The 3,814-nt window shown below is 43.2% G+C and overlaps 1 non-coding gene across 1 annotated transcript; it reads left to right on the forward strand.

Annotated features, from left to right (window-relative positions):
• The first annotated feature begins 919 nt into the window (after positions 1-919).
• Positions 920-1,001, forward strand: trnas-gcu (transfer RNA serine (anticodon GCU)). Its single transcript has one exon. It is a non-coding gene; the product is annotated as a tRNA-Ser (tRNA).
• The last annotated feature ends 2,813 nt before the right edge of the window (positions 1,002-3,814 follow it).

The following is a 3,814-nucleotide window of genomic DNA, read 5'->3' on the forward strand; positions in this document are numbered from 1 at the left end:
CAGCAGGAACTGTGTCCAGAAAATATCGAGAAACTCACAATTTTATTATTCAGGAGTCGGAACACAGATATTAATTCCAAGTGACAGTTCTGGGACCAATTAACAAAAAAAGTAGAGAATAATATTGCTCACTGATTGAAATCCCCTAGTGAGGAGACAGTTAAACAGGTGATCTTTTGGGGCATCCTTCGATCCAAGGTTTCAGCAACATTTAATCTCCCTTTTTGGTGAAATTCTCTGTTATTTGCAACTTTTTTTTTATCAGCTTTGATGGGCGAGTGAAAAAAACTGAAAAGATTGAACAGTTCCATCCTTTCTTTTCTTCCTTCTCTTCTTTCCATCAGTTTCTCTTTTCTGTCCCAGATCAATATAATGATGAGAATCCCAATTTAATCTGCTGTTTCTGGTGTTTTATCCATTCCAATCAAATCTATCTGTTATTCCACAGTGTCTCTCCATGTGTTTTATTCTGTTGTATTCTCTCACAGTCTGTTTGATGATCAATGTTACATCTCACTCTCTGTTCTGGTGAAGATCAGAAGCAGTGATATCTGTTTACACCACCCAACAAGTCGGCCTGATGCTGTGCGTCGCTGATCATGTGGGGTTAAAGCAATTCTTCCAGTCAGTTAGTTCAGTTTTCATTTCATGAGAAATGTGGTCATCATGACTTCATCAGTGACCGAATGGTTCAGGTGTCTGAGTGATGTTAATCATGATGTGATGAAATGATTGTATGTTCCAGTCTTTCCGTGGTGGGTTTTCACACTGAGTAGAAACGTGTTGGACATGGTCTGGAAATGTTTCACACCGCTCCATTCCCAACTTCATTTACTGACAGAAGATATATTTCCATCATTCCACAGCTGGCTGCACAGCCAGAAGCTGGGCTGAAGGTGACAGCTGTGCATCTGCAACTGACAAGGTGGCCGAGAGGTTAAGGCGATGGATTGCTGATCTATTGTGCTTTGCACACGTGGGTTCGAATCCCACCCTTGTCGCTAGTTTATGAGCTGTTTCGTGTATTATTTATGTTGGGTGAGCTCATTTGTAAAATCAGCCTCGAAACCTGTTCTTGTCAATGTCCAGACAGTGATTCCAGAATTGTTTATACTTTATTAAAATTGAGACAGACAATTGGAATTCTTCACCCAAACTGCACTGGAATGAAGATCAAATAGGGATCACGAAACGGAGCAGGATTTTTCCTCGCCTCCTTCCTTCCATCATTACTTTCTCTGGATTTGCACCAAGTGAAAGACAAATGGGAGAAGCAAATGGCGAGGGAGCAGATGCAGAAAATTATCCTTTGGCAAGAAATTTATTTTCAAATCTTCTTGATAGATTAAGTGAGTGAGAAATGCTTTGGCAGATGAAGTTTAAAATGAGGGGTCATCGACTACCGAAGATAGATCAGAATGTTTTTTTGTAAGAGGTGAGATGTTAGAAACGGCGGAGGAGCAGAGACCCGAATACTGAATTAATAAAAGCTCGTGGACTGGTAGAAAATAATGTGAAAAGTGAACAGAATCTGAAGATTGGAACTCATGTTGCAGTGATATAAAGCTCTGTGCTCCTGAAGTAAATGTCCAAGCCCAGATTGTGGGGAATCTGTGGAGAGTGATTTGGTTTTTATTCATTATTGGGTGTGACTATCGCTGATCAGCCGAGCATTTATTACCCATTCCTATTGCCGTTGAGAAGGTGGTGGAGAGCTGCCTTCTTGAACTGATGCAGTCCATATGGTGCAGGAACACCCACAGTGCTATTGGGGAGGGAGTTCCAGGATTGTGACCCAACAACAGTGAAGAAATGGCGATATCGTTCCAAGTCAGGATGGTGAGTGACTTGGAGGGGAACCTGCAGGTAGTGAGTTCCCATGCATCTGCTGCCCTTGTCCTTCGAGGTGGCAGTGGTCACGAGTTTGGAAGGTGCTGTTGAAGGATACTTGGCGAGTTGCTGCAGTGCATATGGAGATGGTACACACTGCAGCCACTGTTTACTGGTTGTGGAGGGATTGAATGTTTAAGGTGGCGGGTTAGGTGCCGATCAAGTGCACTGCTTTGTCCTGGATGGTGTTGAGCTTATTGATTGTTGTTGAGTGGGATGTATTCCATCACACTCCTGACTTGTGCCTTGTCGATGGTGGACAGGATTTGGGGTGTCAGGAGGTGAGATACCTGCTGCAGAATTCGTAATCTCTGAACTGCGCTTATAGCCACAGCATAGATGTGACTGGTCCAGTTACGTTTCTGGTCAAGATATTGATGGTGGGGGATTTAACGATGATAATGCTTCTGAATATCAAAAGGTAGATTTTTTTTCTCTCTCATTGGAGATGTTCACTGCTTGGCACTTGTGTGGCCAGAAGGTTGCTTGCCACTTATCAGCTCAAGCCTGAATGTTGTTCAGGTCTTGCTGCTTGCAGGCACAGACTGCTTCAGTATCTGAAGAGTTGTGAGTCATCATCTAACATTCCCACTTCTGACTTATGTTGAAGAGAAAGTCGTCAATGAAACAGCTGGGATGTTTGGGTCTAGGACACTACCCTGAGAAACCCCTGAGGCAATGTCCTGGGCTGAGATGATTGGCCTCCACGAACCACAACCATCTTGTTTTGTGCGAGGTACGACTCCAGCAAGTGGAGAGTTTTCCCCCTGATTCCCAGTGACTTCAATTTTGCTAGGGATCCTTGATGCCACACTCACTCAAGGGTGGTTCAAGAAGGCAGCCCAACCCACCACCTTCTCAAGGGCAATTAAGGATGGGCAGTAAATGCTGGCCTGGCCAGCAACGCCCACATCGCATGAATGAATGAATAAAAAAGTGAAGTATCCCTTGTGTCATTGTTTTGGTAGAAAATATAACCCTGGTGGAATTGCCCCTCCCAATCACACCTCACTTCATAGAACATAGAAAATGGAGAAAATTTTTGGCACAGAATGAGACCATTTAGCAATCGTGTCTGTGCCAGCTGAAAAAGAGCGATCCAGCCCAATCCCACTTTCCAGGTCTTGGGAATGGGATCTGAACAGATCTCAGAGCTCACATTATGTGAATGTTCTGTTGAAGTATTGGTGAGCTGATATACCAGGGGAGATTCACACTGTTAGACACAGTGTGAAATACATTCAAGTATTTATAAAACATTGTAACATGTGAGTAATATTCCCCATTGCTTTCTCAGCACTGATGGATTGTGAAGTGGGAGACAGCCAGAAGTCCCAGTGATCCACACTGACCCTCAGCTGAGAATGAAATGAGATAAAGTTCAATCTTCAGCAGCGAGTTGCTGCAGAGAGGTAAGAGTCCTGAATCAAGGAGAGACTTTCTCATACTGCTGTTGAATCTCATTTCAAACACTCCTTGAACTCTCTGCCAAGGAATTCAGAGCTGGAGAGTGCCTGTAAAATCAGCCTAAAAAGGAAATAAAAAACACCCACCGTGGGGCTCAAACTCAAAAACTTGAGATTCAGAGTTTCATGCTTTCATCGACTGAGCTCACGAGGCCTGAGACAGTGCCCCCGTCCTGTCTGTTATTGGACAGTGCAGCTGTTGGCTCCATCCCAGGGGCTGAATTTGTTCTGTAAACCATGAACCAGCTTCCTCTCAAATCCCAGGTTTATCAATAAATCCTCTTACAAAATCCCCAAAGTGTGATATATTCCTCTCACTCAACCAGAATAAAAGTTACATCTTTTGCTCTTTTTACCTTCCAAACATTGACTTCTATTTTGCTCAGCATTTATTTCTCTCTCCTTTTTATGTTGTGCATTTCCTAATAAACATTTCATTTCAATTATTTATGAGGGAT

Source organism: Heterodontus francisci, unplaced genomic scaffold (assembly GCF_036365525.1).
Source record: "Heterodontus francisci isolate sHetFra1 unplaced genomic scaffold, sHetFra1.hap1 HAP1_SCAFFOLD_278, whole genome shotgun sequence".
NCBI classification, from domain to species: Eukaryota; Metazoa; Chordata; class Chondrichthyes; order Heterodontiformes; family Heterodontidae; genus Heterodontus; species Heterodontus francisci.